Below are 8,933 nucleotides of genomic sequence, written 5' to 3'. Positions count from 1 at the left end.
AAAAAAAAAAAAGACCAAAATGTGTGTCAGAGAGACTGAAGCTTGTTCTTCAATATAGAATATGTAAAGTGAATGGAAGGAAGGATGAAGTAAAACAGCTGAATAAAAGGTTTCAAAGGGTGTCTTGAAAAGACAGAGTAAAGTGTTATAATGAAATGTGCACAGACCTGGAGTTAGACAACCAAAAGAGAAGATCATATTTGGCATTCCTCCATCTGAAAAACTGGTAAAAATTTAAATCTCAAATTCCAATATTGAAGGAAGCATCAGAGAAGATGGAGGGAATACACAGAGTCCATGTAGAAAAAAACAAAGGTCAGTGTTCAACCTTTTCAAGAGGTAGCTATGATCAAGAATCAATGGTACTGAAAGAAGTTAAAGTTGCACAGAAATTTAAAAAATAATTTTTACCTTTTGTAGTTGCTTCACTGGTAGAAGGTTTGTGGAGTTCCTTAAAAATTAACTTAAAAGAGAAAATATGAGGGAGCTTCAAAAAGTTTATGGAAAATGGAATTAAAAGATAATGGAATTTTACATGAACTTTTAAAAGCTCCCTCTTAGATATAAAATATAAACTTTGATAAGTATTATCTGGAGAATAGTATTAAGACTTCAGGCAGAAAAAAGCCAAACGTTTTTATACATCTTTTCATAGCTTTTATTTATATCTTTTATTCATTTGGGGGAAATTCTAAGCCATTATCACTTCAAGTATTCTTTCTATCTCAATGCATATTAACATGCATGTTAGGTTATTTGAATGTGTTCTGAATATCTCTTGTATGCTGCCCTATTCTGACTAGTTTTTAAATCTTTTTTTATTTTGTTTATCAAAAAATTCACTACCATCAAGTCAATGCGTTTTCTTTTTTTTTGTCAATTCTACTCATAGCAATCCTATAGGACAAGGTAGAATTGGGCCCTGCCATCGATTCAATGCTGACTCATAGTTTACCACTGTGGATTTCCGAGACTGTAACTGTTTACAGCAGTAGTAAGCCTAGCCTGTCTTCCTTGAGCAACTGGTGGTTTCGAACTGCTAACCATGAGGATTGCAGCCCAACGCATAACCACCAGGGCCCCTTTTATGTTGTTTATACAATGATACCGTGGTTGTAAAAGAGCTCCAAGCTTGAGCTTTCCACTACTTGAATAGCAGTTAGGGGGGGAAATCTGCTCCGTGTTTGTAACTTTGCTTGATAGTTGAACTGAAAATCCAATTTGAAAAAACCTGTAGTGGCTGAGAGTGAGTCACGTGTCTTGTCCCGCAGTGGACACAAAGGGGTGACGCTTCAGTGTAAGCACTACTCTCACTTAGACAACATAGAGCGCCTGTATTAGTACGTTAAAACATTTGTCTTTGTGGGTTTGTTGGTGCATTATCTGCGTAAAATATCATAAGTACGGCTCCAAAGCAAGTCAGTGACAACAGTAGTAAAGCTAAGAGGAACCTTGTGAGAACCACGAGAGAGTTCAAGAAAGAAAGAAATTGTGAAATTTGAATCAGGTCACCACTTGTCTGATTTGGAGGCTAAATACAACAGGGTTAAGTCAACATTATCAACATTTTTTTTTAAGGTGGGGTTAAAGCAGCTAATATAGCACAGGTGTGAAAACATTAACCATGAAACAAAGAATTCAGACCATTGAAGAGTTTGAAAATTTACTATTAAATTGGACAAATCAGAAACAACTGGATGGTGATAGTGTATCTGAGACAGTGATTTGCGAGCAGGCCAAAGGCTTCATAGTGAATTTATAAGTGGAATTTCGGGGCCTCAGAACCAATTAATTGGTTTTCTATTATTTCTTATGGGAAAAATATGTTCAGTTCTTGAACTTTTGGGTGTTTGAGCACGAATCTGGAATGAATTGAGGTATCATTGTGTGGTAGTTACATAATCTGGTGTCAACTTGTGAAGGGGTGGAGTGTAGCCTGTCAATCAGGTCCCAGCTTGATGACCTCATTTTGAGGTGCCAAGGAGGCCAGATACACTCGCTCCCTGCGAGACGTTACTGAAGACAAGCCTGATGGAGCTACTCTGATGCAGCCACAGCCCTGGAGCTGAAGGAGCTACGTGGAGACCAATGCCAGCATTGAGATGCTCCTATCACCACTGAGTGCACAAGACTTTCCACCCACTGGCCTGTGATCTTCCTGCATTCGGCATCATTGCCTGTATTTTGTGAGTCTGAAGAAGAATTTATAGTTTGGTATCAGACATAAGGGCTAATATTAGAATTATGGACTAGATCTGGAATCGGCTGGGATGTTTTCTCAATATGCGATATTGTATATAAAGCTCTTTCTTATACACATATGAATGTCTCTGGATTTGTTCTTCTAGTCAACCCAGACTCACACACACACACACACACACACACACACTGTATATAGTTTTAATGATCAATTTTCCAGTTTCCCATCTTCTGTGTTTAGGCTGATATTAAAACACACTTGATACAGTATTGTATTTTTTCAATTCCAGAATGTTCATAGATGCTCAAATAGTTTGCACCTTCACCCGTATATTTTCTTCTAGAAGGTGTATGGGTTTAGTTGTTACATTTAGGTCCTTAATCAATGGTTATTGTGGTGTCGGTGGTGGTGCTTAGGTGTCATTGAGTGGGTTGTGATGCACAGAGACCAACAGGGAAGAGACTGTAAACTAACCTCCTACAGTCCCTGTTCTTCTATTTTACTTCAAATGGTATTTACTAATACCCTCAAAGGACTCCTGGGCATTGGGCTGCTAACTGCAAAACCACCAGCCACTTCAGGAGAAAGACGAGGCTTTCTACTTTGGTAAAGAATTACAGTCTCACACCCCCCAGCCAGGGCGAAGAACAGCAGAAACCAGAGGGGAAGGGAGACAGCGCTTGGTGTGAGATTTGAGAATAATTAACAATCTACAACCTATCAGGGGGCCACAATGGCTTGGGGGGGCGGAGGTGGGGAGGGCAAAAAAGAGGAGCTGATCCCAAGGGCTCAATGGAAAGTAAATGTCTAGAAAAGAACGATGGAATATATGTACAAATATGTCAGATACAACTGATGTATGGTTTGTAACCAGAGTTGTAAGAGCCCCCAATAAAATTATTTTTTTTAAATAATTACAGTCTCAGAAACCCACAGGGACCGTTCTACTTTGTCCTATCAGTTCAATAAGAGTTGGAATCGGCCCCACCTGAGCTACCTGACAGCCCCGGATTATTCGGCGTTTGAGATCGACATAATGAGAAATAAATTTGAAAGATTGGCTGCTCGACAACCAATTGAATTGCTCAGTATGAAACGAGATGAGCTTCCAGCCCCTTCATCGGGTCAGAAAAATGATACCACCACATGGCAAGAGTGTGTGAACAACTCCATGGCCCAGTTAGAGCACCAAGCCGTTCGAATTGAGAATCTGGAACTCATGTCACAGCATGGGTGCAGTGCCTGGAAAGTATATAATGAAAACCTAGTTCATGTGCCTGAACACGCCCAGAAGGAGCTGCAGAAGTTGTGGAAACGTATTCAAGATTCAAACTGGCGGCGAAAGAACAGGCAACTAACAGCTGTGTCTAAACTGAGAGAAATGAAGTCAACCTGGGTATCTGGTTAGTAAGAATTATGAGATTGAACGGACTATTGTACAACTAGAAAATGAAATCTATCAAATGAAGCAGCAACATGGAGAAGCAAACAAAGAAAATATTCGACAAGACTTCTGAAGAGAGAAATTGTTTTGTAAGAAGGGCGAGAATGATTGAACTATCGAATTATATGTATTTAATTTTTTTCAAAAAGGAAATAAGGTGTGGAATAAAAAATATATTTTACTTAGGTGAAGGATATGTTCAGAAACAATAACTGCTCAATTTGATATTTATGTTTAATAAAGACATCTATGATTTTGCAGCAATAAATAAAGATGGTTGTGTTTCCACAGACGAGCAGGCATCTGAACAGCTCCTGACCTTGAAGAACCAACAGCCACTATGGAAACTCAGTGGCTAAATTTTAGGAGCCATAGAATATATAAACTTGAATTTTTTCCATTTGTACATTTAGCTAAATTATTAAAGAAAAAATAATAATTTGGTGTTATTATATACGTAGCCTTGAAAACAGAAATTAGGCTTACAGAATGTGATTTCAGTATAATATTTTTACAATTTTGAGCCACTTGGACCTTTCTTATTTTGCATCTAAGAAAGCTTTATGAAAATTTTCAACATGTACAAGAATTTGAGGGGATTGAAATGAATGTGGTGAAACAAAATGAGTGTCAATTGTTGATTGTAAATGTGATCATCTGCTTTGTAAATATTCCGCTAAGCTACAATAAAAGGTTTAAAAAAAAAAAAGAGTTGGAATCATGATAGTGGGGGAAGGGGAAGGAAGCATTAACAAACTAGACAAAAGTTGCACATTTCATCATTGCTACACTGCACCCTGACTGGCTCCTCTCCTCCCGGCAACCCTTCTGTTAGGGGATGTCCAGTTGCCTACAGATGGGCTTTGGGTCCCCACTCCACAATCCCCCTCATTCACAACGATATGATTTTTTGTCCTTTGACGCCCCACTATCATGATCCCAATTCTACCTTACAAATCTGGCTAGACCAGAGGAAATACATTGGTACAGATAGGAACCAGAAACACAGGGAATCCAGGACAGATGATCTCTTCGGGACCAGTGGTGAGAGTGGCAATACCGGGAGGATGGAGGGAAGGTGGGAAGGTGGGGTAGAAAGAGGGAACTGATTACAAGGATCTACATATAACCTCTTCCCTGGGGGACGGACAACAGAAAAGTGGGTGAAGGGAGAGTCACAGTGTAAGACATGACAAAATAATAATTTATAAATTATCAAGGGTTCATGAGGGAGGGGGTGGGGAGGGAGGGGAAAAATGAGCTGATATCAAGGGCTCAAGTAGAAAGTAAATGTTTTGAGAATGATGATGGCAACAAATGTACAAATGTGCTTGACACAATGGATGTATGTATGGATTGTGATAAGAGTTGTATGAGCCCCCAATAAAAAGATTTTTAAAAAAAGGAGTTGGAATCAACTCAATAGCAGTAAGATGAGTAAACCCTCACTTTGCCTCCCTGCCACCTTCCTTTCCCACAAGGCTCTTCAGCAGCTACCCTGAGCATGTGATCACCTCACTGCACTGAAGGAGAGAAAAGTGTTTGAACTATGAGACTTGATCATTTGGAAGGACTTGTGACCTGTGGAGATAAGCACTGTGCACTAGACTTAATTATACTTGCCCTTGACTTAGTACATTTAAAACGAGAGAATTAATGAATGCTCCATTTCACAGGCTTAATGATTTTAAAAGATTTGAGGGCAACTGCTCTCATTTTGTGATCATCAGCGAGCTTGTCCCCATGTGGAGCAAAGAAATCAGCTGCTTGGGGAATGTCGACTGCGAGTATAAATAATAGAAGGCACCCGTCCCGTGTGACTGTTTCCTAATATCACATTCTTCGTTATACTTAACCTTCAAGAGCAACAGCAATGACCCAAATCCCGGACTGGAGTCCCCATCAACCCAGGTAGTGCCAGAGGCTAATGTTTATTTGATTGGTCCTCTTATTGACTTAGTATAGATAGCAAACAGTGTCCCCACAGCTTCTCCGTTCCCCTCCCCTGCTCCCCCTCCCCTTTTCCTCCTTTGTCATTTCCCCCTCCCGTTCCTCTCTAGGTCCTCCTCTCATTCCCTTCTGACAAGACTTACTTGCATTATCATTCCCCAATCTCACTTCCAATGACACTTGCTGGTATGAGCACTTGGTGGTGTGAGCTTTAATCTTGCTTCACTTTGAATTTGAAATAATTTGAAAACTAATGTTTTATGTGTCCTAATAATCATGGAAGGGGAACTCAGGGGCAGGGTGTGTGTGAGATTTATTTATTTATGTCCTCTGCTCAGTCTGAAGGCGCCCTCGGGGTGTGTGTGTGTGTGTGTGTGTGTGATTTATTTATTTATGTCCTCTGCTCAGTCTGAAGGCGCCCTGCGGACGGAGTGGTTACATGTTAGGCTGTTAACTGCAAGTCTTCCATTCGACAACACCAGCTGGTCCTTGGCAGAAAGACCTCAGTTGTGCCCTGTCTTGTAGTGTCCCTACAAGTCAGCCTGGACTCGGTAGCAGTAACTGAGTGTGAGTGAAATGGTTCCCTAACTCAGAGCCCACCTTCCCTGGCTGACTTACACCCTGCTGCTGTAGAAATGAAAAGCTAAATTACAAACCCACCGGGCCGTGAGATCCCCTGCTCAGCACATTACTCTTCCTCTGTGCTTCCACTCTGCCCTCGCCGTAATTCAGTCACAGCGCTTAGTGCACAGTGTCAGAGTGCTGTGCTTTTTCACTGGCACGTTTTAAAGACTGGAACTGTGCTTTGTTCACCAGCACACAGTAGGGGCTCCGTCATGTCTGTGGAAAGGACTGTGCAGTCACCACGTTGCTTCCTTTTCCTTCTCTGTGCAACAAGAATCATTAAGATGAGTTACTTGGAAGGGGGTTGCAGAAGTTGTACTAAGCATTTATTTCCCGACTCACAGCGACCCCGTGCACAACCAAAGGAGACACTGCCGGGTCTTGTCCCCTCCTCATCACTGTTCTTCTGTTCGAGCCCATTGTTGCAGAAATTGTGTCGTCGGTCCATCTTGTGGAGGGCTTTCCCCTTTTTCATTCTTCCTCTATTCTACCAAGTGTGATGTCCTTCTCCAGGGACTGGTCTCTCTTGAGAACATGTCCAAAGTAAGTGTGATGAAGCCTGGCCCTCCTTGCCTCCAAGGGGCATCCTGGCTGTGCTTCTAATACATAGATTTGTTTGTTATGTTGGCAGTTCATGGTACTTTCAATATGCTTTGTCAGGACCATAATTCAAACGCATCGATTCTTCTTCAGCCTTCCATACTCAATGTCCAACTTTCACATGCATCTGAAGCGATGGAAAATGCCATGGCGTGAGTGAGGGACACTTCAGTCCTCAGAGTAACAAGCTTTCTTTTGCAACACTTTAAAGTTGGCAGCTGAATGACCCAATGCTATGTGTCGTTTGATCTCTTGACTACTGCTTCCATGAGCAAGATGAAATCCTTGACAACTTCTCTCCACATCATGATATTACCTACTGTTCCAGTTGTGAGGATTTTGAGTTATAATCCACACTGAAGTCCGCCATCCTAGATCTTCATCAGCAAGTGCTTCAAGTCCTCCTCATTTTCAGCAAGCAAGGTTGTGTCATCTGCATAATGCATAGTTAATAAGCCTTCCTCCAACTTGATACCGCATTCTTTTTAATATAATCCAGCTGCTCTGATTTACTCAGCATACAGATTGAATGAGTATGGTGGGAGGATACAGTGGTGGCGCATACCGTTCCTGATTTTCAACCATGCAGTAGTGTTTGCACAGCTGCCTCTTGATTCATGTAAAGCACAGTTAGACCTAAGCTAAACAAAAATAAGTGAAAGAAGGGAGTAATATCATAATTATTATTATTGTGACAAAAGGATATTTTTGATGAGCCATAAATGCAGAGCATTAAGAAAAAAAAATGAAACATTTAGTTAAACCGAGAAAACTTACTGTAATTATCATCCAGGGAGTTAACTGGTGTCAGGCACCATAGCTTCTCCTTCTGTTTTCGCTGTCTAGTGCTGCTATAACAGAAATACCACCAGTGGCAGCACCATTCACAAGAGCAAAATGATGGAAACAGCCTAATTGTTCTTCAGTGGAAGAATGGATAGTTAAACGCGCACACACACACATACGCACACACAATGGAGTATTATGTGACATTAAAGAATAATGATGAATCTTTGAAGCACCTCATACTATGGCTGAACCAGAGGGACATCTATGCTGCATGAAATTAGTCATCACAAAAGGACAGATGTTGTATGAGACCATTATTATAGAAAGTCAAGAAAAGGTTTTCACACTAAAAGAAACATTCTTTAGTGGCTACTAGGAGTGAAAGGGAAGGAAAGGAGGGCTAGTCATGGGCTAGTGTTAACCTGGGTGAAGGGGAGGCAATACACTAAAAGAGGAAGGTTAGGAAAAAGCGATGGAGGCAGTAGGAGACACTGGGCAGTATGTGAGAGTTATGACAATAAGGCAGATACTGTTACATATACTATCCTGTAGTAATGGTAATGTACCAGTTAAGAAACACAAAGGTTGAATGGGTGTAGGAGGGAGAGTGGAAGTATACCCACAAATATATTTATAGGTTTGAAAGAGAATATTTGCATATGTGTATTTAAATTTGCATGTGTGTATTACATTTACAATACATGTGTATTACATATGTGTATTTACATGTGTATGTGTATTTACATTTACACTGTTGAATAGGTGTAGGACGGAGAGTGGAAGTATACCGACAAATATATTTATAGGTTTGACAGAGAATATTTGCATATGTGTATTTACATTTGCTAGAATATGTCTATGAATGTGGTGGATCCTACAGGGGCAACGTTATGCATACTTCTCAGACATCATCACACATGGAAGAATGAGTTGCTGGGCCTTGGATATTAGGACCTTAGATGCCGAGGCCACTGACAGAACAGAGTTCCAAAGACAATGTGCCACATCCTACTTTGGTGATTGGTGACTGGAACCTTAAACGCTTCTGAGCAGTCACCTAAGGGGCAGTTATTGCTCTGTCTCTCTGCACACGGAGAAAGGAAGACTGATGAACACAGAAAACGCATGCGAATAACTCATCCAATGGGCAAATGGACCACACCAATAGTCGTCTTCCCAACCCTTAGTCCAGAAGAACGTCATGGTACCTCACTACCACTGCCAACTGCTAGAAAAAGGCTCACATTAGAATAAGGTGACCAGACGTCCCTTTTGGAGGGACAGTCCCGATTTTTAACAATGTATCCCATGTCCCGTGGCATTTTT

At 40.9% G+C, this 8,933-nt stretch overlaps 1 pseudogene; it reads left to right on the top strand.

The window, feature by feature from the left end:
- LOC101657708 overlaps nucleotides 1-3,717 on the top strand; it is a 4,009-nt pseudogene extending 292 nt beyond the window's left edge.
- The last annotated feature ends 5,216 nt before the right edge of the window (nucleotides 3,718-8,933 follow it).

The sequence above is a fragment of the Echinops telfairi genome, unplaced genomic scaffold, assembly GCF_000313985.2.
Source record: "Echinops telfairi isolate 266 unplaced genomic scaffold, ASM31398v2 ScPeMD7_7420;HRSCAF=8458, whole genome shotgun sequence".
Lineage (NCBI taxonomy): Eukaryota > Metazoa > Chordata > Mammalia > Afrosoricida > Tenrecidae > Echinops > Echinops telfairi.
The sequence above is the reverse complement of the archived record's forward strand: the minus strand, read 5'-3'. Positions and strand labels throughout refer to the sequence as shown.